Here is a 23,350-nt window from a genome sequence, read left to right on the forward strand (position 1 = left end):
ATGGAACTGGACACTAGCATGCTAAGTGAAATAAGCCAATCCCAAAACACCAAAGGCCAAATGTTTTCTCTGTCATGTGGAAGGTGATTCAAAATAAGCAGGGCAGAAAGAAGAATAGAAGTTCAGTGGATTAGACACAGGGGAATAAAGGGCAGGGAATGGGGATTGCAATAGGAAAGACAGTAAATTAATTTGGACATAATTTTTCTGTGTTCTTGTATGAATATATGACTAGTGTAACGTCACATCATATACAACCACAAGAATGGGAAGTTATACTCCATGCATGTATAATATGTCAAAATACATTCTACTGTTATGTATAACTAAAAAGAACAAATAAAAATTACAATAAAATAACATAAAATTTATTAAAAAATAAAATAAAATTCAGTTAATATTCAATATGGTGCTATTATCCTTCTCAGTACCTACAAACCCATCCTTCATCATTTTGTGCCCCAGAGATTTGAAAGCTTTGGCTCTCTAAATTCTGTTCAGTTCTCTGAAACTCCAGAAACAAAATTCTTTTCTTTTCTAGTTTTCTGAGTTTTTGTTGTATGTGAATTTTCAAAATAAATTAGGAGTGTTCCATATCCCAAATAAAAACGTAAGTTGATTTTAACCAAATGGAAGCATATGCCTTGGAGACTTAACAGCCCCAGAAATGTAAGAATTAATGATTTTTCTACTCAATTTTTTTTCTTTTTTAAATTTCTATTATATAGTTTTATTTTACATAGAAATTCTTTGGTTTTAATAAACTTGTGATTTATCATAGTCGTTGTGTTATGATGGCTCAATTCAGATGATGTAAGAATACTATATGCAATATGTTCGTGTGTGTGTGTGTTGTATGGTTTTGGGGATCAAACCCAGGGCCTCATTCATGCTAGGCAAGTACTCTACCACTGAGTTACACCCCCAGTCCCCTAAAAATGTGAACTTTTTAAGAGAAAAATCTTTAGTGACATCATTGTGTTTTCAAGAAGAAAAGATATAAATGAATGATAGGAGAGTAAAAATGTTTGCTCAGTTAAATAATTATGATGATTTTCACATTTAAAACATGTGAACTTAACGCAGTACTGGAAAACTTCTCTGAATCGCTGCTGTGCATAGGTATCTTTGTTTCCAGCTGTGCTCCCATCTCCCTTTAAGAGAGTTTCTGTTGTTAGAGGGTCATGTCCTCAGTTGACAGTCTCTAACTGCTGCCATTTGTCATAGAGTTCCAAGAGAATGTCTTCTCCAGAGCTGTTCCTGGTTACTGACTGAGCACAGTGATGAACAGGGTTACCCCATTTCCACCTGAGGTAAGAGTACTCCTACAGACCCCTGAGGGTCTGGGATTCTCATTGGCTTGGCCCAGATTTTCTTCAGAGCTGTACGAATCATTTCTATTCAATTCCTTCTTTGTTCTTCTCTTTCCTGGGTATATGCATGGTCTACTCTTTTTCCCAATACATCACTTGGACATCGAAATCCACCTGAATCTGATTCTATGCACAGCAAGATTGATGATGTGTTTAATTATGTGATGTACAAAAAACCGTGTAATCCCAATGATTATTTACTTTTTGTGGTACTTTATAATTCTCAAACTGAGTTTACTCATAGGTCATTTCATGTTAATCTGAATAATAAAATTTCAATCATAATACTGCTAACTCATAGAACTCCAGTACTCTAGAGTATCTGTGGACCATTTACTTTAAATCCCCTTATTTTACAGATAGTGACATTAGGAAATGTATAAGTGATTTTCTCAAGGTCAAAAAACAAATTAGAAGGGAAACCTAACAACATGGGAGCCCAGGTATCTGAATATGAGCCAAGGCCTTTCCAGATACTGTTATGCTTGTGAAAAAAAAAAAAAAATTTAACCTCAGTTTAAAGAAGACGAATATTAAAATAATTATGCACTGAAAATCTAAAATGTTATTGTTGAGTTATACAATAAATCCCTTTAAAAGAGGACTTTGATTTTCTACATCTTCAAGGACAATGCCCTTGTTCTATGTATCCTGATAAATTTTAATTAACAAACTATTTTTAGAGAAGTTTTAGATTTTACAGGAAAATTGGATAGAAAGTAAAATATTTCTCTATTAGTTTTGCAAATATTGTCACCCATTCTGTGACTTTTTCAAAACTTCCATAATGTTTTTTTCCTCAAAGCATTTTTTTCAATTTTAGTAAGGTCTAACTTGTCAATTAATATCATTATCTCAATTTACTTTTAATTGTCAAAATGGTTCTCTAACCCTATAATTTTAAATTGTTTTTAAAGCAAGTTTTTCATAGACAGTGTGTAGGTGAGTCTTAATTTCATTCTGAATTTTACTCTGACAGTTACTTTTAATTGGTATATTTAGGCCATTCAGTTTAAAGTGATTATCAATACTGGTGAGTTAATAACTGCTATCTTTGTAACTTTTTTGTATTTGTTGTCCTTATGTTTGTTTGCTTATTTATTTATGGTCTTATACTCCTTTTCTTTACAGTCTGTGGTTTTATTTAAAATATTACCATTTTTTCTTTTTATCCTTACCTTATCAATCATACCTCTTTGAAAAATTTAGTCATTACCCTAGTGTGCAAGATACATTTATATAATTTCAAAGAACACTGAAGCCCTAAATGAAGAGGTATGTCATAATGGAGTAATGCAAATAATTTTCTTCAATCCCTTACGGCTATATCATCACTCATTTCATTTACCCATAAGCTACAATCATCTTATGCATTGCTATTATCTTGAATAAAACCTGTCATCTACTTAATCAATTAAGAATAAATAAAATGAAAGGCTTCATTTTATTTGCATTACTTCACTAAGTATTTGCATAAATCTGAATTCTGACCCATATCATTTACTTCTTTTCCAAGGACTTAACATTTCTTGCAAAGAAGGTCCACTGGTGAAAATTCCCTCAAGTTCTGTTTGCTTGAGAAAGTATTTCTACTTACTTTTTAAGGATAATTTTGTTGGATACAGAATTCTATGATGACTTTTCTTTAAAAAAATACATATTTCTTCGTATTCTTTTCTTGCTTGCATTGCTTTGCAGATTTATGCAATGTAATTATCACTGTTTCCTTTATGTAAGTCACTTGCTTCCCTCAGGTTCCCCTCCCACAACATTTTTTTTCAAGCTTTTCTCTTTGTCTTTGGTTTGTTGCAATTTAAAATGTTATATTCTAGGTACTGATTTGTTGGTATTTACCCTGCTTGGTAATCTCTGGTTTCATGTCTATCATTAATTTGAGAATATTCTTTGCCATTGTAATTTCAGATATTTCTTTTTCTCCTTTGCTTCCTTTTGATATTCTTGTTACATGTATATTACACTTTGGTGATTTTCCTAGTTCTTGAACAGGAATTTTACCTATTTTGAATTTTCTTTTTTTTTTTTTTTTTTTGTTATCAGGGATTTAACCCAGGGGTAGTTAACCACTAAGCCACATTCCCAGCTCTTACAAGATTTTGCTAAGTTGCTTAGGGCCTTGCTAACTTGTTGAAGCTGCTTTGAACTTGAAATCCTCCTGCCTCAGCTTTCCAAGTCAGTGGGATTATTGGCATACACAACAACATGCAGATTAAAATTATTTCCTTTCTGTTTTTCAATTTGCAAAGTTTCTAATGACTCATCTTCCAACTCACCAATTCTTTCCTTGGATGTTTCTAAGCTACTGATGGACTCAACTAGGGTAGTCTTCATTTATCTTATGATTTGATTACTAACATTTAATTTGGATTCTTGCATTTTTCATTCCTTCTTATTTGATCCATAGGTTCTTGCATATTATTTACTATTTCCCTGATAGTACTTAGCATCTTATTCATAGTTTTATTAAATTCCCTGTTGATCATTCCATAATCTCTTATCATATCTGCTTTTGACGCTTTTTCTCTTCAGACTCTTTTTTTTTTTCCTATTCAGTAAGCCTTGTAAAGTTGTGTTGAAAGCTGGAAAGGATATAGCAGATAAAAAGAGCTGAGTATTCCAAAGGACTTCAGTTTGAGTTTTTATGTTCTTCTGTTTGGCAGTTAGGCTGTGTTTACTGCTTAGTATTACTTTGGTGTCAGACATTAATGTTTCTTCAAGAGTTCTTGTTTTTCTCACTCTCTTGCCTTGTTTGTGGGTTTCTCTGGAGAATTTTTACATAAACCTAAGACATCTGAGGTCTTCAGATGAACTCCTCTTCTATGATACAGGGGTCCTTGTGATGTGTTGGTGCAGTGTGGGAAAGAGGAGGCTTTTATTACCCTATGACTAGCTCTCTGCCTTCCACATCAATGCCGGAGGGAGGTTGGGTAGGGTATTTCTTTTCATCTCAGTTGGTTAGGCTCTGGTAAAATACTTTCCCTTGAGGAAAAGTTTTAGAGAACATTCTGGTTATATTTCAGAGTGTTTATTTTCCCCCTTCTTGGAAAAAAAATTATTTTACATTCACCCTAAGAATATGGTGAGACTCTTGCATAAAATCAAGCTGAAAAAGTGTGAGCACCCCCTAAGAGTGAGATCCCCTGGATATTTTAATTCTCACACTAGAATGTAGTCTCTTCATCTGCAACAACAAAATGTGAGTGGCATAAAGAATCCGACATTATTTTCTCATAGTTCTGGAGACTGAGAAGTCAAGAACCGTGTGCTAGCCAATTTGGATCCACATGAGGGCTCCCTTCCCAGATGCTGCCTTCTCACTGTTGCTCACAGGGCCTCTTCTCAGTGAATGCCTGGAGGGAGAGAGAACTCTAGCCTCTCTAACTTCTTGTAATAACACCAATCCATTATGACCTCATTTAACCTAATTATCCCCTGAAGAACCTATATCCAAATATAGTCCCATCAGGGGGTTAGGGTTTCAACATTTACGCTTTAGGGATAAATAATTTTGTCCACAGCACTTGTTCACAGTGAGGCCATAATTAATCAATTATAGTTTAAGTGCTCTTACCAATACTGGTTCCAAGGGCAGGCTTCTGGCTCTTGGGCTTCTGCTCCTGGTAAACTGTGATTTTCAGCACCTGCCTTTTCCTCCAGTTTTGTGGGCATTTTACCTTAATACCTCAATTCTCTTACGGTTCTGAGAGGAGTCATTACGGTGGTTGACATAGCTTTCTTGCAAGGATGGCTGTGGTGACCTCCAAGCTCTTTACATGTCAAAACCAGAAACTAGAAATCCAATTTATTTATTTTAATCACACATTGAAGAAGATCTCTTTTTGTAAACAAAACCCACATTACATTTTTAATTCACCAGAGTTTTTTCCACAACTGCTTGTTGAATAATTTTCTATGCATAGTAATGCAAATGCTTTCTATGAGTTAAACAGAATTAACACATTTGAGCTATTTGTTTATGCATTACTGTGTAATGATGGATTTACATGAATTAAATTAAATATTTTATATTAGTGATATCAACATTTTACAGACAAAGATTTCTGGATGTTTGTATAAAATTGTAATATTCTTTTACCCCCTAAGGTCATAGGAGGATAGGAACACTTCCTGCTGTTCCTCAGCTTATAATCTGTCTCTTTACTGTTTGCTTTTGTTGGCACCACAACAAAATTCTTTAAATTATTAGGCATTCCTACAATAAATCTGTGATGAGCAAAAGATGATAATCTTGTTAATAAGTTTGAATATAATTCAGGTTATGAATATGCATTAAAAAATGTTTAATGAGTTAGCAAACATTTCAGGTTCTTAATAATTAAGGTGTGTTCAATCCCAGGGCCACAGATGCCCCAAGCATACTGTTTACCCATCCAAAAGAAAGAACTTGGGAGATTCATCAGAGAGGTTTTGCAGAATTTATTATTTACACACTCCTTGGCATCATCTGGCCAGATACAACAGAGGGCTGTGTCACACGTACAAGCAGGGGGAATATATAGGATAGGTCACATACCTACTGCACAGGTGGTTTTCCTCCAATGTTTTATGAGTATACTCCTTTACTTTACAAGTAGGTTCACACTATTCAGATCCTCTAAGATTGAAGATAATGGAAATGGCCCACTTCGTCTCTCCATTTCCTTCATTATCACATTCTTTACAGACCTTATCTTACTGGATTAGTGTTTAACCCAACAAGTTGCACAGACACTCATGCTTCATGGGAAATCACTAATTTTAATAATTTATGGTAGGTACTTTTTGAAATGTTGAATTCAAGAAACAAAGTTTATTCTAAGGTTATTATTTTCTAAACAAACTTCTATTTCCATGGTAAGACTCCTTAGATTTTGAAAATAATGATCATATTCAGTTGGAAAAATTTCCAAATTCTTTGCTATGTTTCATAATGCCAAGTACTGGGAGACAGACATAATGTTTTTTGAATGAAATTCTATGAGTCAAGTAGATTTCTAATCAAAAAGTAGTGCAAACATATTTTAGTAACTCAGATCACAGTGTCATGGAATGATGGAAAATTCTGGAATGTCCTCAAGGAAATCATGCCTAAGTTTCATAAAATAAAGTATACAAGTTAGAAATATGATAGCGAGAGTCTAAGGTAAAAGGAATGACAGAAGAAAATCTGTCCACAGAAAAGGAGATTGCCTGTGGACTATCTGGCTTGAAAGGTGTTGGGTTGACTAAGCCAAGACCCTTTGCCCATCCTTTCACCTCCCTCTTTCTTCTAGTACTTAATTTTTTTTTCCTGGAACTTCTCTCTCTCTCTCTCTCTCTCTCTCTCTCTCTCTCAGAGGAAGTTTTCTTAAGTGTTTGGTTCCTTCTCTTGCCTCCATCTCCCTCCAGACTTGCTCTTCTGTTGACTCATTATCTTTATTTCTTCATCAATTCAAAGTGTATGTGGCCAGTGATCATTTCCTCAGTATGGACTTCAATTGACCTTCCAAGGTTAAGTGACAACTGGTTTTTGGTTTGGTTGACACTATTCCAAAGAAAGCAAGCTTTTTGTTATCTCATAGCAATAATAACTTTCCTGCATACTAGGAAGAATGGAATACACACACACACACACACACACACACACACACACACACACACATACACACACACATATAATTGGTACTGAGGGATTGAACCCAGGGACGCTGTATGACTGAGCTACATCCCCAGCCCCATTTTGTGTTTTATGTACAGATAGGGTCTCACTGAGTTGCTTAGAACCTTGCTTTTGCTGAGGCTGGTTTTGAACTTGCCATCCTCTTTCCTCAGCCTCCCGAACCTATGGGATTACAGGCATGTCCCACTGTGCCCAGCTTGGAATATTATATTTTGGGATGATGTTGCCTATGTTTAATAAGCAGTTTGAGTTTTATACCAAATATCATTTGTAAGTTTGCTTTGATTGATACCTTATTTTCAGATTGTATGACATGTGTCTTTTCATATTATTTAAAGACTTGGATTAAATTTCTCCCCAGTTTGGTGCAAAATGAGTAAAATTGAATTAAACAGCTTATTAGCTAAGAATTGGTAAAGAAAGTATTCTATAGATAGTCTATTTTGGCTTTTAAAATATTGAATATTAATCAACTGTTAAGTATTTTCTCACTTTCTCTTTTTCTCTCTTATTTTTTTCCCATACTGGGGATTGGACTTCAAGATGTGTTACTACTAAGGTACATGTGCAGTCCCTTTTTTATTGTCTTATTTTGAGACAAGGTCTTGTTAAATTACCTCTAGGCTTACCTCCAACTTCTGATCCTTCTGTCCCAGCCTCCCAAGTCACTGGGATTAAAGACCTATATCACCATGGCCAGCTAAGTATTAAATATTCCAAATTTGTACTTACTTTCTTTATCTATTACCTCTTTGTGTTAAAGTTGAGTATGTATGTTAAAAACTAAGGAAAATTTAAATTTTGTACTGTGATCTTTTTATAATTCTCAAAAGCTATAAGTAATAAATATTGCATTTTCATATTTGCTGACAACTTTCTTTCAAAACTGCATATTGAAAAATTTATGTATAAGCAATTTAAATGCTTTCTTTGAGTTTTAACAGAAACAGCACCAGACTAAATAATCAATGTATGCACATGTATGTATGTACGTATATATATATGTATACATATACATATATAAATATATAAAAAGTTTTTTGGAATGAGATTCCAACATATATTAATGTTTATTAAAAGGAACATTACATGGTCTTTTTATGTAACATGTAAAATTAAAATTTGTACAAGAATATAATACTTAGATGTAGAGGTAATCAATTATTCAAATAGTAAGAGTGGGATAATTTTGTTTAATTTTAACCTAGTATGTAATCATTGGTATCTGAACTGTTCTCTGGTAAAAATCAAGACAACAAAACCCTAAGACCTAAAATATTGAAATACGGAAGTAGTTACTGAATTCCAGGTGATAAATCTGAAGAGGGATTTTAGAACTCTCAGTTGGAGAATTACTTCCTTACTCTAGTAATGAAAAAATCATGCTATTCAGAACCATCACCATCCCTTCATTCTATTATTTGTTTCTATTGTTTTTATTTATCAAATGTTTTTGCTTGATTCTACTCTTAGCAGAGATAAAAGTGGATTTGAATTTTAAAAAGACTTAAGAGGGCTGTAAGTGCTTTCCATGCTTAATGCTGAAGTAATGTGATATTCTGGATAGACACTCCATTGAAGCTTTAAAGAGAAGGAACTGAAAGAGTGTACACTTTGGAATGCTTAAGCATCATAAGCTCAAAAATGTATTTTTAACATCTAGTTTAATCAAGATGACTTCTTTGTAAAAGAGAGAATATAGAAAAGTTACTGAAAATAAATTTTGATGGAATGCATAAGTTAATAATAGATTCTCAAAAATGAAGTACATTATCATGATATAACTGTATTCTCTAATTAAGACCTAATTAAAAATTATTTCCCTCAGATAACCTTGGATATACAATCCAAATTTGCATGCTAAAAGAAATCCAAAACCAAATTAAAATGCATCCACTTCCTTCCACATCTATTCCACTCTGCTTGTTCAGGCCTCCTAATATTACCAAGGACTTTCCTAACAGGTCTCTGTACTACCACCACTCTGTAGTGGATAAATCTTAGAAGACAGATGACAGATATCTTTTAACATAAGCAAAATACCAGTTCATCTTAACTTAAAACCTCCTATGGCTTCCCATTGCAGTTCTAGGATTTTTTTTTTTTTTTTTTTTTTTTTTTTTTTTTTTGTACCAGGGATTGAATCACATTCCCAAACCTATTTTGTATTTTATTTAGAGACAGGGTCTCACTAAGTTGCTTAGCACCTCACTTTTGCTGAGGCTGACTTTGAACTTGTAAACCTCCTATCTCAGCCTCCTGAGCTGCTAGGATAACAGGCGTGTGCCACTGCACCCAGCTTGTTCTAGGAAATTTTAAACCCCTATGTGCTACAGGATCTATGGTCTAGATGTGGTTGTTACCCCAAGTTTCATGTGTTAGGAGTTTGACCCCCAGGTGGTGAAGTGGGGAGGTATTATGGCATCTTTAAGAGGTGTCACCTAGTGGGAGGTTCTTAGATTGAGGGCATGCCCTTGGAAGAAATTAAGCATTTCTCACAGAACCCTGGCTAATTATTGCATGAGAATTGTTGTAAAGGCCTAAACCTGGCTTCACTCAGCTTCTCACTTTCTGTTTTGAAATGTGATCTCTTCCTCCTACACACGCTATTACTATGTACCATGTGACTCTCATCAGAGCCTGCACCGTGGAGTTTAGATTTTCAGCCTCCATAAAACTATGAGGTTGATAAACTTATTTATAACATTAGCCTACCTCAAGTATTTCATTACATGAATGCAAAATGGACTAATACATTGGCCAGGTATTGGCACTTACCTACTTGTCACCACTCAAATTGTTCTCCCTTACTGATAAATTGTGTGTGTGAAGTACAAAAATAATGATTAACTGATGAAGTTTTATTGAACAAATATATATTAATAGACACAGAAATAAATCAGGTACCAGAGATATAAAGAGGGAAAGATTATAATGTGAGAACACTCAAGATCCATTTTGTAACCAAAGAAAATAAGTAGAGTTTTTTTTTCTTTAAAACTAGGCCACATAGTAATATTGATGAAAAATTATGAAATAGCAGATAGTATTAATGTATACAATATGTTTCTTTGGGGACTTGTGGTATTTAGTCTTTAACAGAGTTGTATGCCTTTGTATCTAACACACTTATTGAAGTAATAAAATTGTTTTTAAGTGGCTCTTTTGGAAGTCTATATAGTGAATTGATGATTTTTAGGTTATTAAAATTGCTTATATTTTGAGAGTTTTAGTAAACAACAATGGTTGAAATGACAGTTATATGGCAATTATATTTCATAATGCAAATGAAATTTGGCAGTTTTCATTTTCTACACAGTTACTATGAACTGGTTAATTTGAGGCTTCCCAAGAGGTGCATACACTCATCCTTGTGCTGACAAATCCAATTTTTAAAGCTGCAAGTTTGAGAACCAGACCCTGGTTCTCTCTGTGATGAACACAGAGAGAAATGTCATCCCATGAAATTCTTTTACAAAGACCATCTAGAATTTTTCAAGCTATGATTATGTGTGGTTTTGTGTGTGTGTGTGTGTGTGTGTGTGTGTGTGTGTGAGAGAGAGAGAGAGAGAGAGAGAGAGAGAGAGAGAGAGAAAGAGAGAGAGAGACAGAGAGAGCATTAGGAGATAAGAGAAATTAAAAATATAGGTTAGCATCACTGTGCTTAGGAATCAGACATTTTTGGAAAGAACAGAGGTTAAAAGTAGAAGTAGTGATGTCTGGGCTTCAGTCAGTGGAGCTATAGAGGTGGGGCTTCTCAAGCCCTTGAGAATTCATATCACACCACTGTGTTCCCTAGATGTTGGATATGACACTACAGGATTTAGTGTTTGCTCTACTAGGTTTTGTTCTTGCTTTGGTTCAATAGCTCCTTGATATTTTTCTATTCTTTCCTTTTGGAATGAGGTATCCTGTGCTATTGTACCTCAGAAGTACATAACCCCCCACCCCTGGGGCCTCCTAGTTGAGTTTGTTTTGAGTCTCAGAAGAGACTTTTGACTTGGACTTAAAAATACTTCTGGAACTGTGAAGAATTTGTGGAATCTTGAATATGGACTAAATGTATTTTGAATTGTAAGATGGATAGAGTGTTTGGGGACCAGGATGGAATGTTATCATTTGGATCTCAAATGCTAAAGGCTTGGTTACCAGTATGAGGCACTATTAGGAGATAATGGAATATTTAAGAAGTGGGGTTTTATGAAAGAAAGTTGGGGGTGTCCCTGAAGGAAATATTGTGACCCTGGCCCCTTTTTCTATCTCGCTTTTGTGTCCCGGTCACTGTGAGATGAACAGACCTTTTCCACCATGTGCTGCTGCCATGGTGCACTATGCTGTCCAAGGCAATGTGGTCATGTGGCTGTGTGCTGAGATCCATGAAAACATTTGGCAACATAAACCGCTTCTCCTGTATGTTGCCATAGTGACGGATAGCTTAATAACATGTGTTATCAGATTCCTGAACATGTAGTTAATCAGCGTGTTTTTATTATCCAATAGAGAAGTTTTATTTAAAGGTTTCCATCTCTTTTAGGGGCTCTGCTTCGTGCAGTTCTGTGAGGCTTTTTTTTTTTTCTTGAAATACTTTGAAAGTGCCATACTCTTTCATCTGAATTCTCATCCATTAGCTTTCCCCTTTCTCTTTATTTTATATTTTCTCAACTTCTTCCTTTGTACTTAAGATATTTGTTTACTATTCATTATATAATATATATTAAATTAGATCATGAAAAAGAGAAAATGAAGAGGCAATCTTGAAATTCCAGAAGTTCCTACACCAAACATCAACTACCAGGATCAATGAACTAATTCACTCCGAGTCTAATAACAGCTTATCCCATAAATTCTTCTAGGTGTGACTTCATGTAAGCAGAGACAACGTGTTATCAGGAGTGAAGTAGTTTTGTGACACATGTATAAGAATTATTACATGAGGAAATTCTATGTCATAAAAAGGTATGGACAGTATGATTGCATTTGTTAGGAAAAGGTACCTGCTCTCACACTTTCCTAACTATCTGATCCCACATACCTCTGAGTAGTGGAATTCAATTTATAATAAAACTAGTAGTCAGGGGGCTGAAGGTATAGCTCAGAGGTAGATCACTTGCCTAATATGCATGAGCCTGGGTTTGATCCCCATGACTCTCAGCATGATGAAATAAATAAATTAATAATTAATACATAAATAATCATCAGTGTCTTAGAAAAGTGTGACAATAAGTTGCATCTTTACATTTATTTAATAAAAATATAATTTAAGCATATATTATAAATCAATATATTCCATGTAAAATAAATAAACAATATATTTGCCTTATAGGTAAAGAATGAATTTCTGAAAAATTTTTGGGAGGAGATATGCAGAAAACTTTACTTATAGTTTACATCAGTTTCTCTAGAAGAGTTGGTGAGATTATCTTGTTCAAGTTATTTTTTTGGGGGAAAGTGCCCCTGAGAAAGGGAAGGAAGATGAATAGAGCAATCTGTCAAGAACATAGTTTTATCTACCAATTGTCTTCACTCTGATCCCATGGAGAGGTTTTGGAACAGGAACTGCACCACAGAATTGTTCTGTTTCTGATGTAACTAGCTAGGATCACACATCTGTTTGTCAGCCATTGGTCTTTGTCCACTCCAGTGTGGTGGGCATGTGAGTCCTCTCATGCAAGTGCAGCTCCTCTTAGGAGGAAGCCATTGCTCCAAAAAGAAGGGAAAGCTGCAAGATGCTATCAGCCAGTATTCACAGCATCTGGGGAGAGGAGTGCCTCCCCACAGAGAAGATCCAGGCAAGGCAACAACAGCATCCACCATACTCACTTATACGTACTGATGAATGTCTTTGTAAAGTCACATTTGTAAGAACATTTCAAGTTGATTTTATCATAAAAAATAATAATTTTATTAAAAAGGATTCAATGTAGGAAGAGAACCAGAAAGAAAAAAAAAAAAATAGAAAGAATAAAAGGACATTGTAAAACGGCTGCCTCACCGAGGAATTAGAGTCAGAGCAAGAGTAATACTTATGGATTCTGCTTATTTCTGATTTATTTTAAAGCTTAAATCTTTTTTAAGTGCCATATTTTTAAAAATGTACATGAATTATTTGGACTCCTCAATTCTCTGTTGACTGACCAGGAAAATTTAGTGTATGGATTTTGAATATTTATTTACTATTGCCAAATATGGGTGCAAATAATTTTGTTCTCAAGTATGACCTGGAAGGATTCATAGGCAGCTTAAACACTGAGTTCAATGGTACACCTAGATCAATGCCTGTACATAGCAAGTACTGAAATATATTTTCATAAATATTTTTAATAATGTGTTACTATTTGTATACTAGTTAGTATACTCAAGTCCATGCCGCCTTTTCAAACAGTCTACAAACTGTCTTAACATATAAAAAGTTTTTATTTCTCCCTCATATTCCATGTCTATTGTGTGATTAATTGAGATCTCTTTTACACAGTTTTTACTGTAGGGCACAAACAGATAGAATATTGCCTACATGGAATACTTGTGGTTCCATGGCAGGGAGGAAAAATAACATGGTAGACCTAATTCAGGTTCATAATTTCTACAGTAAATTGGCAACACTTTATAGATCATTGATGTAAGTAAATAAAATGTCTTATCTTGATTTTAGTTATTGGAGAAGGATAACTTTCCCCTGGGAAGAATTATTCATTCTTCTGTAAAATGTTTGAATGATATTGCTTTATGCATCTTTTTTTAAGGATTTCAGAATTATGCCTTTGAAAAGTTCTGACCCAATTAAAAATCAAGAAACACTTCCATGTTCAGTACATTATTGTTCTTGGTTTATAATATGGTGTTGTGTAAATTAAGAATGTTATTCACTGGATGGAAAATCTCACATAAAGTAATTTCCAATCTTTTCAAATTGAGTCACACATGAATTTATGAGTCTTTTTAAATTTTTTTCTGAGCTAAAGAATAAGAAGGAAAATTGGTCAAATGATAATTTTTATAATGGTACTTTATTTATTAGAGCATTTTGTGAAAAACTTTTGCAAATAAGCATTATTTAATCCTTGAGGCAATCTTTCTCCCTGCTCTTCTTTTCTCACTCTCCCTTCCATTCTTCTCTCTTTACCTGTCTCCCATCCATCCTTCTTCTAGTTCCTTATTTCTTCCTTTCTTGTACAGATTATTTATAATTTTTTTTTGTCATGGATTCTTTCCAATGGCCATTTTCAATCATAATCATTCTACCTGACGGGAAAGACATATGGGAAAACTCTGGTACCATGTAGCTGAGGATAAACATACAAGTTCAACCATAATATCACTTGTTATGAGCTAGCAAAGAGATGTGTGAAGTAAAATGTGGTCACAAAGAGGAAAGAAAATAGGAATTGATGAAGTCTTGATAAAAGAGGTTATTTTTGAGCTGAATATACACAATGGCTTACACTTTAGCATATGGAAACAATGGTCTTGTAGTTATTATTACATTGTCCTTGAAACATAATGAATGTTTGAGAGGAAGAGAAAAATTATGGGAGATGGAGCTGGAAACATTGAATAAAGAATTTGAATTGTATTGTTTGTGTTCGCTTTCTGTCACTGTGACAAAATATCTGAGATAGACCACATATCTGGAGGAAAGGCTTATTTTGGCTCACTGTTTCAGAAGTTTCAATTCCTGGTTGGTTGGCCCGACAGCTTTTGCGTGTGTTGTGAGTCAGCATACCATGGTGGGAGCATGGGGTAAAGAAAACTGCTTGTCTAATGGTAGTTGACAGGCCAGCATGAGGGTTTGGGGTTCCAGAATTGGTTTTAAGTGTGTATCCCCAGTGGCCCAACTTCCTCTGACTAGACTCCAGGCCTTACATGGTCTATTACCTTTCAGTAGAGCCAGGGAATAGGGAATATGCCTTAAATACGTAAGCCTTTTGGGGACATTTGTTCAAACAACAACATTTTCTGGTGATGAATAACTATCATGAATTTCTGAACTTCACAGGTATGATTTAGAAACAGAAAAACAACCCTTACGTTACTATGGAGACTGAACTGAGCAGGAGTGAATGGAGGGAAAAGAAGCATGTCAAAGTCTCTCATTAATTCAGGTAAATGTATAGAAACTGCCATAGCATTGGGATTAGGGAGGGCAAATTTTAGAGAACTTAGTAAAAAAAAAAAATACAGTTGATATTGGGTAGGTGACAAACAAAACAAATGGTAAAGGAGGAAAATCTCAAATTTGTGGTTTAGCTGACAATGTACAGTCTGCTTATAACTATTTAATCTAAAAACACTTATTCCATACTTGCCATGTGCCAGATGATGAGGAATATAGTGATGAATAAGTGACCTTTGTCTTTTCCATTTACAGTATTATCTAGTGAGTCCAGATAATGATTTCAAGATTTGGAATTACTTTAGGGAGATGGATAAGTTCATCCAACTGGAGTGGTGCAGTAGAAAGTTGCTAATATAGATACATTATTTATTAGGAATATGACTTCCAGCAGAGGCAGTCAGAATCAGGTATTGATTGAAGTTACCGTTTTACTTAATGTTAAATAGGTACCACTCAGAGTTCTGTATTTGAGAATCGTCTTTTTAATATTAACAGTGGCACAACTGGTACTCCATTGATATGTGCCATTTGCAGTTTTTATATTAGTTAATAAATAAATTAGCATAATATGAAAAATGTTAAAAAATAGGAATAATAACTATGAACCTGATTCTTTTGGATGAAAAAGAAACAAGACCTATAACTTTGCATGCCAAGTAATTAAGCCATCTCAGACTGGTGGGCATCTTTAGTCTTACAAAGACCTATTAAACGTTAAGAAAGTTAATACTTTCCCCTTCATTATGATCCACCCTGACCTCATTTCCACATTTTTCCACCTTTCTTCTCCAGTTATTATGTTTCCTCTAAATCTGGATGATAAAGAATTTATGAATACCATTGTTTATTCTCAATATTCAGAAGTCCTTTTCTTGAAGAAGAGGTTGTGTTGACATTCTGATTTTTTTCCATCTTCTTTTTAGTAACAAATTTTGTTAACTGGCTTACTTGAACTTTTCCAAGCAGTTTACAAGTCTTTTTTTTTTTTTTTTTTGGTAATAATTCTTGGAAAAATTATATATTCGATCAAGCATGTCTATTATATACTATGGGGTCTTCACTTACATATGATCATATGATACACTATGAGCGTTGTCTTCTGGAGTTCCTTCTATGTATTGTACTCATGTAGTCACTTTTTTGGAAAAAAAAAATCATGCAGTTAAAAGCATATAAAACTGCCCTTTGCTATACATGAGAATTGGTTCCAGGACTCCCTGTAGATATCAATATCTGATGATGTTCAAATCCCTTATATAAAAGGTATAGTATTTTGCATATAATCTACTCCCATGGTCCAGTATACTGTAAATCACCTTTGAATTACATATGATGCCTAGTACAATGAAAATATTATAAGTATTTGATATACTATATTGTTTAGAAAATAATGTCAAGAAAATATGACTATACATGTTCAGTACAGACTTTTTTGCAAATATTGTTGAACTAAGGTTGAATCCACTGATGCACACCAATGGATAAGAAGGGTTTGCTGTATTGAAACATCAATATGTAATTTCTGGCAAAATTCCTGTGAATATTGTTTCTCATTGATGTGTAATAGTATTCAGAGTTTTAATTCAGCTAATGCTGTTTACTCTGACTTGCTTATATCCTTAGCCTCAAAATATGTTACAAAAGCATTAATAATGACCCCTTCTGAAGCTGTTTTAATCTTTTAAAAATGACTAAAACCATATACTTGAAATGAAAATTTGCATTTATAACTTGAGATTGTATACTGACAAAAAGAAGAGCAGATATACTACTATGGGTTAGGATAGTATTAGAAAAGATCAAAACTCCAGGAGCAAACAGATCATTAAGAGGATTAAGGCACACATTTGTGTAACATCATAGTTTTATTTTATATTGCCTATTACAGCATGGAGTATTTAGCAGGTACATTTTGTTAATTTTTACTGTGATCATACAGCTAATTAACTTCTTTGGTCCTCTTTTCTTGATGGTAAAAAGCAGGGTTCACTTTTTGACTTCCAGAAATTTTTATCCTTACCTGTCTCTAGGGCCTTATGGTAACTATGAGGGTAAAGTATTGTGACAAGGTAGCCAAACAGCATATGGAGCTAGCAGCTTAGGTTAGTAGTATACAGGAGGATAGGTCATTCACAGAATTCTTGTTTTGAAATGAGTAGAATGAATGAGGTTGATAGGGTGGAAGAATTGCAGATGCAAAGAAATGAGATAAAGAATGGACTGGATTTTGGAAGTGATTGTGGAGAGAAGAAATTCAGTAATGGATATGGATGACATCATTTAATGCAGACCCAGGGCCACACATTTTGGGAGAATAAATTTTACTGGTAGTACAGAGTCTCTTCATGAAAGATCATAAAAATACAACAGTGTGATAAGTCCAACTTAAAAATGACATACAGCAGTCTACATCAACATACATGGCTCCTAAGAGGATGAAAGAAGCTGTTTGGCATCTGCTAGGGCTTGTTATGGGAGATACTGAGTATAAGGAACTAGAACAAATAGAAATAGGAAACAAAACTATGCCTGACAGTCACACAAGATCAAATGATTATCTCCATGACCATAAGAACTCATGTGAAACCATTTCTGAGCCAGGGGAGGAGGTCAGCATCCTGTGCTCAGGCAGATTCCAGGCTCAGTGGTGAAAGACATCTCTGTACCTTACAGAAAACCTCAAAGGGACAGGGAATCTGCTTTCACAGGACAATGGATACTTCTAAAGGAAAGGCTGGCATTTGACTCTTTAAAATGAAATTAAAAATTAAGCAGAACCTAGTGAAAGATAAGCCTGAAGTGACTATAGTGTAACCTTGGTTTCCAGTGGGTATAATTTAAAAACAATATTTTAAGAGCATTCCAAAATTATGATACAGAGGAGCAATCCTAAAACAACTTGGCCTAAAAAATTCCAATGGCTTGCACTGAGAGCCTGCTGTTGCCTGGAGCTGGCTTGCAGTGGGTGGGACTCATAGACTGAAGACTCCCACTGCCCTTTGACCCCAGGCTCCAATGCTTCTGGAACACTTCCAGTAGGAAAGGCAAAGGGAGGGTTTCTGATGAGTCAAAGTGAAGATGAGGGCTAGTCTTTCCTCATCTTCAAGGTATTTAATGTCATTCCTTTATCTGTCATGCTTTAGCTGTTTAAAGTGGTAATTTCCCTATACACTGTTACCAAATCAAAATCTTTGAAAGAAACAGATTCCCATAGGGTTCAAAAGATGTGCCCTCAGAGGATAATCCAGTGAAAGGTGACTTTCTTCACCCAAATCAGTGAGTTTTTCTTTCAGATCATCTTTGTCCAAAGAGTTTCAAGTCAATCCTATGATAAAGTAGTTACTACATTAAATGTAAGGAATGAGTCTACTAAGTATAGTTTAATGTTTTATTTTGCTAAAATGCCTTTATATTTGCTATAGTGAAATTCAATTACTTTTTCTCATTTGTTTTATTTTGTGGATTTCTACCTGGTTTTTGAAGGTCTAAGCTTCTGTACGGTGAAAAAATTTTAACAGTTTTTCAGCTTTTCATCAATGGGGTATTTTTCCCTTAATAATTGGAGAAACATTTACCCGGGATTTTGGTGTATACACTGGTGTGTCTCCCAGTGTACTGGTTCCTATTTTGCTCCTGTTAACTGTATTGGTATATCTAAAATAGTTCAGTATTATCTTGATAAAGACAAATTAGTATTCCCTTAATTATTACTGAAATAAATCTCTTAGCTCATCTTGATGGAGAAAAAAAATTCAACAATGAATTTCATTTATTAAGAGTTAAATAAGAAGAAACAGGAAAGAATCAGTATTCAAGGTTAATGAATTCTCGAATAGACTCAACTTGTAGTTCAGTCCTTGAGTCACTCATATTATAGTGACTTCTGATACAAAGGTAAGGGATAGCATATGAACTTAAGAGTACACAAGGTTCTGTAGAGAATTACTTGTTTATAGAGGGTGTCCCAGGCCCCCTGTATCAAATATTCTGAACCTAAGGACCTAGGGTCGGTCTCAGGAATCTTTTTTTTATAAATGGCATCACATTATATCAGGTATTAACAATAGAGATAGAAAATTGTAGCAATCAGCTAAGCTGACCACCATGAAATAATGAAATGACATTTAACCAAAGCTGTTGAACTTACTAATGATTTTTGTCATTATTCTTTTCAGTATTTAGTGAGAGATATTATTAAACACCTGATATATATATGCACAATCCTGTGATAGGATCTGTCTTTCTTAAAAATGTTAACATTATTATAATTAAAATAAAATCAAGAGACAGTTTGTAAAGTTAAAGCAAAAAACAAATGATGATTTTTTAACATTCTTTGAAGATTAAAATTTCATATATCAAAATAACATTGTTCTGTCAGACCTGATACTTAAATTAGCATAGATCACTTTTACGAAGACAGCTGTAAACAATTCTTGCATTTTTAGCAACATTCTTTATCTCATTCTTAGATTACACTATTATTGGGGCATCCACTAAATTACTGCCATTCCATTGCATTTCTGCAATGGCTTTATTTGTTTTTGTGAAATAGTTACTTGTGCAATTTTGCATCCTGTGAAATGAAGTAAGAAATAACCACAAATGATTTTGGAATTCAAATGGTCCAATTTAGCAAACATGAATTGATTTTCTAACAGTATGGAGACAAAATAGATTAAATATTTCTGGACTCAATTCTCCTTTTTGTCCTCTAGCCAAAAGAAAGAATTACTTAAAACATCGTTACCATCAAATAATTTAGAAGTGCAAAGTTCGTTGTCTCCATCAAACTCAATCACAATGCAGATTAGGAACATTTGATGTTAGCCCCCCAAAATCCAAAGTACCATGCTCCTCTGATGTACTTTAAAAATTCGATAGTTTCTTGAAAAGATGGAGATGAGTGAATTTTTTTTTTCAGATTCAGAAACAGTAAGCCAAAGTGGAGACTGTATGTCACTACTAGTTTAATACTCATATCTCTCAGTCCTTGAATGTGGGATATAGTTAACTCATAATCTTTTAAATTTGATGTTAGTTTGGATTGAGCTATAATAAATATAGATATCTGTAGGATACAGTATATTTCAATATATCCATACATTGTGTGATGAGCAATTTGGATTATTAGCATATCCATCACATTAAACATTTCATATGAGATGATTCAAAATCTTCTAGTTTTTATTAAATATACATTACATTATTATTAGATTTAGTCACTCTACTGTTCAATAGAACACACAGACTAATTATTCCTAATTGAACATTTTACTCCTTGACTAATCTTTTCTCATCCCTTCCTCTCATACCCTCTAGAGCCTCAGTAATCATCAACTTATTATCTAATAATGTAAATGGAAAAAGTTCCCCAAATTCACTCATGCATATAAAAAGTTTTAATTTTAATTTTGGCTCTGAATTAATGCACTAATTTAATTGGCTAAAACAGTTAGACAGTCATAGAAACATGCTGATGCAGGGACATATTGTCAAATGCTTATTGTTGTCCTCCTAGGATAAAGTGTTTTCCCAAGGATGTGATATAGAGATATCATACAGTGTTAGGTTACTAATGGGTAGAACATATAAATCCATTGTATGGAAATATTATCAATCCTTCCCATTACTTGTCAAATATCATAACCTTAGATTCTGTCAGAATGGACATTGTGGTTTCTAGTGGAAAATACTGACCATGGGCATAAGATGTCTTTCATTTAACTTAAAATTATAAATACCAACTGAAACATTGGGCTTCTTTGGCAGTGTATCAACAAATTATAGAATTATATATATGGTTATGGTACTGATAAGAAAGATTAACTAAGTGGAAATACTAGCTGAGTAAGAGAATAAGGACCTCAAAAACATATTCCTTGATAAAAGCAAGGAGAAAAATTTATTAACCAAAGACTTACAATAATATGAGAACCACAAATTGAAGAAAACCAACTAAATATGGGTAACAAGATCTAGTTTTGTGCATTTTAATTTGCTCTATTTTGAGCTCCCCCTCAATTTCATGATAGCCTTGAAAACCAGATGCTTCATCACCATGGTAATATGAAAATCAGCAGACTAGCAGTCTCTGGAAGGGGCAGGAAAAAATTTCAATTATTTATAGGAATTTAATGATTCCTATAAAACACCCATGCCCAGAAAATTATGTCTATATGACCTGAGAGTTCTTAAGAGAAGTCCCATTCACAAGATTTTTCTTTATTTCCCCTGATATAGAACTCATTCCTGACTCCTGAGGGTTTGTTGAAAATCATCATTGATAATGCTTACTATCACATATCCTTGAGGTCGTGCTGCTTGCGTAGAACAAAAACTGTATAAGAAACTTCTCAAAAATTTTGGAATACCGTATATACTTAGGGATTTTTGTGAAGTTCTGATATATCCCTTGTAATCTATAAGGCTACACATGCACGTATTTGTATACACAGGAAAATGCCTTAATTTCTTGTCAATGGGTGACATTAAGGCTGTGTCAGAGCAGAAAGTGAATGCTCAGGAATAACTGAAAATTGTATGTCTACTGAAGTATGGGCCCAACACACACAGAGTCCATGGTAAGTTTAAGGAACTTAGTTATTAAAGACATTTGACTAAGTTTTTTGAATCATTAATTTATTAGTAAGCTAAGTGAGCAGAGACTTCAGAGGTGCATGTGACAAAGGATAAAGACTGACAGGTTTAGTCTACAAAAGTCATTAAAAACACAACAGCAACAATAATCTCTGAGAAATGGGAGGATCTTATTTCCAGATTTCACATTATATCCTTTATAATATTCAGTTTTCAAAAAACATGTATCTCACACACACACACACACACACACACACACACACACGCGCCAACCAGGAAGCATTGTTCATATGTGGAAAAAAAGCTGTTACTATAAACTGCCATTGAAAACAGATATATTTATTAGGTAAAGGCTCTAAATCAGCAATTAAAAAAAATATTTTGTGACTAAGTGAAGCTACTTGTAAAATATTAAATAAATGTAATAAAGCAATGCCTCAATGAATAGTTATTATTAATAAGAACATAGAAAGTAGAAAAAATTAATAGAAATTTTGAAGTTATAAAGTAAATAAATGAAAACAAATTCTAGAGGATCTAAATAGCAAATGCAAGTAGACATAAAAAATGAACCAGTGAACGTGAACATAGATCAACTGAGATTATCCATTCTGAGGCAGGAAAAAAAAAAAAAAGAATACAGAAAATGAACATAGCCACAGAGAAATGTGAAATATAGTCATATATACCTACATATACAAAATATATATATGAGTCCCAGAAGAAGAAGGCTGACAGAAATTGGAAGAAATAATGTTTCAAGAAAATCTTGCAAAGAAACCTTAAAGATTTGGCTAAAACATTACACATCCAGGACATAATGAATTCTAATTACAGTAGTCTCAAGGAGATTCAGGATAGACAAACTAGAGGCAAACTTTTGAAAGTAAAAGAAAAAAAATCATGAAAGCAGAAACAGAAAGCGATACATTATAGATAAAAGAGTTTCAGTGTGATTAACAGATGACTTCTCTTTAAAAAAAAAAAAAAAAGCATGGAAGCCACAAAGTACTAGGATAATATATTAAAAGTGATGAAAGAAAAAGATTTTTCAATCAAGAACATTTTGATCACAAAAATGTTCTGCATAAATGAAAGATACACTTAAAACACTTTCAGTAAACAAACACTGAGATAATCTGAAAATGATAGAGCTGTTTTTCAAAAATACGAATGGAATTTTCAGGCTTAAAGTAAACAACACTAGTCAAATTTTCATGAAGAAACGAAGAACACAAGAAAGGTTAAAAGCATAGATTTTTTTTTTTGGTAACACTTCTGCCTGTTTTAAAAGAAAACCATAAAAAAGTATAAACCTGTATTTGGCTTATAACATATAAATAAAATATTAACATAAGAAATAGGTTCAAGTAGGAAACAGGGAGTGGAGCTACATTGGACCAAATTATTATGTATGTTTGAAATTACTCTGGTATTAATACAAGCTAGAATGTTGTAAGATGTCATATGTAATCACTAGGGAAAACTAAGAAAATAACAGAACATTATAGTAAGATTAAAAATCACAAAAGTATTAAGATCTAGGCCATAAAGTATGTATTTAATGTGAAAAATTCAGAAAAGGAA

The sequence above is a fragment of the Sciurus vulgaris genome (assembly GCF_902686455.1).
Source record: "Sciurus vulgaris genome assembly, chromosome: 1".
Classification (NCBI taxonomy): Eukaryota; Metazoa; Chordata; class Mammalia; order Rodentia; family Sciuridae; genus Sciurus; species Sciurus vulgaris.